Genomic DNA, 6,891 nt, shown 5'->3' on the forward strand with positions numbered 1-6,891 from the left:
CCAGAGCGTGTGGTGGGAGCACATGTACGCATTCGCCTAGCATGTGAGCAGCTGTCCGAGGCCGCAAAAGGAGCTTCCGCCCTCAAGAAGCACGCACATGGGTTGCCTTCCCTCTCCGGGAGCCCTCCTGTACCTCAGCTGATGCCTCCTTTCCACAGGCCACGGACCAGGGCCTCACAACTGCACCCCTAGATATTGGCAGGTTGCTTAGCCCGAATTCTCAGAGCATAAACCAGTCCTGGCAGTGAGGTGGTATTTTAAACATTTTGGAAGGTCGCAGTCATCTAGACCCTGAGTCCATAACTCCCCAGTCATGTTTCAGTAAATGGCAAAGCTATTAGTCACCACTCAAGTGCAAGTGGATTCTCCAAAGTCATCCAGGAGCCCTTCCCCACCCATTCTATTCAGAAGGACACAAATTTGAAGGGAGAGCTAAGAAAAATCTAAGTCTAGACATGCTGTCCTACACAGCCCCCTCTAGTCACATGTGGCTGTGGGGCATTTGAAATGTGTCTAGTCCGAATTGAAGTACTCTAAGCGTGAAAAACCCACCAGATTTTGAAGACTTACACAAGAAAAAGAATGTAAACTCTCATTAATAATTTTATACTATTACATGTTGAAGTGATAAGATTTTTGAGATACATTGGCCTAATATATTTTACTGTGACTACTGGAAAAGTTAAAACTATACATGTGACTTGCATTTGTAGCCCACATTTTTCTATTGGACAGCACTGGGGGAGGCAGTAAGATTTGGAGATGGGGTAGGAAGATGCCTATCTCTGTGTATTCTGTACCCCAAATTCTAATAGGAAGGATTTGAGGGCTTTATTTTGTAATTACATCTGAAGACCTATTTTCAGGAGCAAGAATGAATGAGAAAGCAACTCTGAAAATTATTCAACACCTAGCATAGCCAAGGAAACACCTAGCATAGCCAAGGAGACATCTAGGAAAGCAACTACATTGCATTATGTCACTGCAGAAGCATCATGTAACAAGGTCAGACTGGAATCTGGCTTTGGCCTAGAATTGCTTTTTGATCTTAGCAAAACAACAACAAAAAAAACCCCACCTATCTTGGCCTTTTAGTGTTCTCAGTCTGTAGTGGAGATAATGCCTCTGCCTTACTTTCGAGGGATAAATGAGATGATCCCTGTAAAATGCTTTGAACTCCTCTAAGAAAATTCTCAATAATAGTTACAGGTCAAATCCTGTTACAAAAAATACCCTTACCCACCCCTCCAAAAAAGTACAACAAAGGCTTTGTGTAGGAAAAGATTTCCAAACTCCAGCCAGTGGTTTACTTATTAATAGTAATATTTGATATGTTTCAGTACGAGAATTTAGAATAACTCAGATAATTATCAAGAAATTTACTAATTCATAATGTTAGAAGACTATTGAGGTAGGAACACTGCAAACTGAGGTAATCATCATCAACTCAACATTTATTGATTTTGCTACAGTTGTGTACTGTAAGCCACTCTGGAAGGAAGACAGAGATGAACATGGCATATGGGTCCTATATTTTGTGTTCATATTTGTTAAACATGTTTGTAATTTCTTGCTGTTTATTTAACCATTCCTTCACACAGAGTAAACCTGAGTAGTTCATCCACATTGCACCTAGTTTTTAATGGAGGACTTGAAGGCACAGAAAATTACTTAATTAACCCAGCATAAATTAAGTCAGTGTTAAAATCCACAATCACATAAATGTAACTTTTGCTCTTTACCCCACGTTGCCGTCATTGTTGGAGAAATTAAACCATCATTTTAAAACATTAAATCACTCTCTTTCACACCCAAACTAGAGATCAAGTGAACCGCTTAAGCTAGAATTTATGGTTTAATGATTTCCAAAAAGAGCCAAAATACTCACTATGCAGAAAGGCAAAGCCAAAATGGAAAACTGGCATATATTCTGTTATTTGGTGGTGATGTGTATCCCTAAATTCCTGAGCATTAAAAACAAAACAAAACAAAACAAAAACAAAAAAACCTACAGTTTAGTCTTGGCTCAGAGAAGCAGCTAGAATTTTTCATCAACCCTCCCCCTAAAATAAAATTTTAAAAATATAATTTGGGGTTTAAACCAAACTTGAAAAAAACTATATCACAAAGAGCATTTTTAAAAGTCTTTTCTGAGACAAGCTATTTTAAAAAATCAGCTGGATCTGAAAAGATGGTTTGTAACAAAAATAAGTGCATACCTCCATGGAGAATCTGAGGAGTATTTTATTATCAAAGAAAATAAATATATTAATAGCCAGGAAAAAAAAAAAGATGGAAAGAATACAGTAGACTTCAGAACATCTTTCAGAAAAGTCATCAATGCCCTTGAAGTTCAAATCCAGGAACCAATCATAATGAAATAATATAAGGAATGTGAAATTTACCTTGTTTTTGTAAGGCTTTTTATTTTAAATTTTTTAATTTGCATAATAATAAGTAAACTGAAAACACTGCACTACTTTTAACTTAGAATGCCAAAAATATGGAATTCATAATACATTAAAACTTAAGGCTCAATATGAATTTCCTTTCTTTTTTTTTTAATTGAAGTATAGTTGACTTATAATGTTAGTTTTAGGTGTACAACAAAGTGGTTCAATGTTTTTATAGATTATACTCCGTTTAAATCTGTAAAATATTGGCTATATTCCCTATACTGTACAATATATGAGACTCAACGTGAATTTTATACTGGGTATTTAGAAATACTAATATAGTTTACTTTAAACGAAGATAAGAGGATTTTTAAGTACTTCGTGTATGTCCATGTAAGTGACATCCATAGTAGTGATACACTGTTATTATAGGTATTATAGGTATTATATGTTTAGGATTATAAAAAGGCTAGAGTTGTGTGATCTGTCCATTCTTATAAACATAGATGACAATCTCAGACAGGAGCTCGTTCCCACATCCAGTACTCCGGTGCCCACATACCCCTTAGTTAAGCCCTCAGGGTCCCAACCTTTAACTTTAAAAGTAGGCAGTTTTAACAGGGGAATTATTCCAAAATGAATGAGAAAGAAAGAGATTATTTTGTACATGACAATTTTCAATGTCAGATGCTCACCGTTATTTGTCTATAATATTAATAGCTTATACTTATTGAGCACTTACTGTACATCAGGCACTATCATAGAGCTTTCCATGTATTGTCTCACTTATTCCTATCAACAGCCACATGAGAAAAGATACTAGTAACCCAGCTTTTGCAGAAGATAGAACTGAGGCCTGTGGTCACATGGTTCCTAAATGACAGAACAGGTATCAAATCCAGACAGTCTAACCCCAAAGCTTGTACTCTGAACTGTACCTTTGCCATACACAGCAGAAAATGGAATAGGAATAAGGCATTGAATTCAGGGTCCTCTAGGATCCCTTACAACTTAATGTTGACACACCTAACAATATACTTTACCTCTGACCATCAAGCAATTCTGATATCTAAATAAAAGCTGCTTCTAAGCAACTAAAGTAGCTCCTGTCCTTGTTTCGATTACTTTTTAAGGGTTAACCATGTAGAACCTATAGCTTCTTATGCTTTTCAAGTCTTTGTGCAAAACTTTAAAAGGACTTGTAGGAATTAATATCTTGCAAAAGAACATATAACTAAAGTTTGATAATTCTTTCATTTTGCATCAGCTTCATTTACTTCTGTTAAATTTGAGTAACAATGTATGTATGGTATATATTATATGAGCCTTTTTTTGTAAATTTGTCCCTACCTCTATTATATTCAGTGAGAGACTTTGTAGAACAATGTTAATAATGTAACAGAATTGGGGGATTTTACTCTATACCTTTCTGTATTGCTTGATTTTTTTGGTAAGACGCATGTATCACCTTTACAAAATCAAAAAATTCTCTCAGAATGAAAAATAGAGTTGTCATGCATCCAGACACACCATGCAACAAGAAAGTTGGAATTATGAAGCCTAATATCATTGTCAGAGTTTCTAACTAGCCTCCTAACGTTTCTGCAAACTTTATTTATTCCATTTAAAATGTGTATCATGTAATAGTAAAATAATGAACAAATTAGAGTATTGGAAAAAGAAATAAGAGGCCTAACAATGAATAGATAAACATTTGAGCAGCTCATAAATATAAGAAGAGAATCTAAAGTGTTATTTTCAGAAAGTATCCATCAGGTGGGTAGTTTATATTCTGAAATCCTGTTAGAAACACCACCAAGATCTGCTCCGTCTTTCTATAAATCCACAATCTTTGTCATATTCAAAGGTAAAACATTTTATTTCATATGAAACAATTTAAAGTATTGTTTTAAAATGGTTACTCTATACAGAAAAGTCTACAAGGCAATATGTCCAAATGCTAGGAATGGATCCTTATGAGAGGTAGAATTATGGGAAGTTCATTCTGCTCTTGCTTTACACTTTTCTGCATTTTCTAAGTTTTCTGCAGTGAGCAATAGATAATCAATTTTTTAAAAAGTAAAAAAAAAACCGAAGAAGTATTTACACCTAAATGTAAGAAATAATTTAATTCAATTTAATTTAATTAAGCTAGTTCATTTTAATATTTTTTAAAGTTCCTTTTACAAATCTCGCACACAGAAGAATTCCAAATAATTTATGTTATACTTCACCTTCAGTGAGGTGGAGCATACCTACCCCAACCCCTCCTAAGAGGGCTGCCTGTGGTGACATCCTTCCAAAGAATACAATATGGAAGGAGGAGGAAAAAAGAGTAACTTTATAGTGGAGAAGACTGACAAACACTATTTCAGCCAGGTGATCAACACCTATTCCACATCAACAGTGATCAGTCACATGGATAGTAGGTACCCTCCATACACTGAGGTGAAAATAGTACAAAACATCAGACCAATCCAAATTAAAGGAAGTTCTGCAAACTACCTAACCAGTCCTCCTCAAAACTGTCAAGATCATCAAAAACAAAAGAAGTCTGAGAAACTGTCACAGCCAAGAGGAACCAAGGGAAACATGACAACTAAATATAATGTTGTATCCTAGGGCAGAAAAGAGAAAGGACATTAGGTAAAAACTAAGGAAATCGAGTTGGTCCATTAATCATTACAAATGCAGAATACTGATGTAAAATGTTGATAATGAGAGTACATGAGAACTCTCGATCCTGGGATCACAGTTTTTCTGTAAGTCTAAACCTGTTTTACAATATAAAGTTTCTTTAAAGCTTATTTTAGCCTTTGGTGACTTTTACAGAAAATCTTTGCAAAACTTGTAATGCATGGGAAGGCAGTGTGTTTCCTGAGTTACAGAGAATCATGGTATTTTGAAATCCCATCCTGTTATCCCAAATGCAAAAGACGAAAGTAAAAATAATGTCCCGTAAGTCATCTCCAACGAAAATTAAACCATTACTTAGGATTTTTAGTTATCCAAATTTACAGTTATACTAGAGGATTCATTTTCCAAAGATCAGATATCATTCTGATACTGTCCAGACTTTACAACTGTGAGAAACAGACATTTCCAGGCATTAATTTTTATGTATAACATATACATATGTACACAAAATTTAAGGACCATATGGCAAATAAGGTAAAGAAACAGGCAGGATAGAAATACAAAATGTAACTTTATAAGGAAAAGAAAACAGATGTCTAGATTTGTCAGTTAAGTAATGTTATCATTAGTCTGAGATAAGCCTTATGTCAATAGGTGATGGTCAAAGAGATTTGGAACAAAATGTAGAACACACCGTCAGCATTAGGATCTAAGATAATTCATATATTGCCATGTGGCATCAGAGTTTGTGATTTTTCTGATCTCTGTCAGAAGACTAAGTCATTTGGCAACAAATGATAGAAGATATAAAACTTGAAAAGGAAGGGAACCACAAAATCTTGTGAAATTTTCATGATTACCTGAGGATTTCTTTAAATACATACAGATATACATGTATAAAAATAAAGTTACCACTGAGATAGAATATATACAAATATGAGTTCTTTTTCAAGAAAAGAATGATAAGTTCTAGAGAAAAATTTCTCCTAAGCATCTTCAGTTCTTCTGGAAGAAAATGCAAGGTCAAATATAAAATTCTTACTTCTGTTTCTATAATTATGACTATTAAAGAATGCCTAGCTTCAAGTAAATTTTTTCATTTGAGACATTCTTTACACTGAATGAAACCACAGGATATAACTTATCTTGTCCTAGGTTTGGGGTCCTGTTAAAAATGTGAAAAACACAGGACTGGGTATAGCTCAGTGGCAAGAGTGGTCCCTGGTTCAATCCCCAGTACCTCCATTAAAAAAAAATAGGAAAAACACAAAGGACAACTTTTCCAGAGTATCATTCAATTACATTATTTTGAACAGATGATGGTTGTGTTCAGTTGTTAAATATAAACAAAAGTTTGGATGTGCATGGAATAAAGATAGGTCTTATTTAATTTGGGGGATTTTAACTTTTGTTTTTTAAATGTATATATATACACATATACTAAGTAAAAAGCAATTATGGCTTTTCGATCCAAATTTAACTGTTATCCTTTGAGAACCTGTCACTGCTCCTGAAGAATTATATATTCTCTCTTTCTCTCTCTCTCTCTCTATATATATATGCTTTTTCCTCTTTCTAATGGCAGCTGTTTCAAACTCAAGTGGAGAGATAAATGAGAAAAAAAAAAAGTACACTTAAAATCTACCATGGAGAGAAAAGCAGGAAGAAGTCCAAGCTAGCCCCTGGGGATCTTCCCAGGTTCAGCAGATTGACCTGAAAAAAGGAGTACAGCTTGAGCTCCTCTTCCTTTAACAGCACAAGGGCCGGTCAGAGAAGTTTCCAAACACATGGAGCTTAGCGAGACCACCTGCTCCTAATACAGGGCAGTGTTCCCTGGACCACCAACTCTGTTGCCTCA

This window comes from Vicugna pacos, chromosome 11 (genome assembly GCF_048564905.1).
Source record: "Vicugna pacos chromosome 11, VicPac4, whole genome shotgun sequence".
Lineage (NCBI taxonomy): Eukaryota > Metazoa > Chordata > Mammalia > Artiodactyla > Camelidae > Vicugna > Vicugna pacos.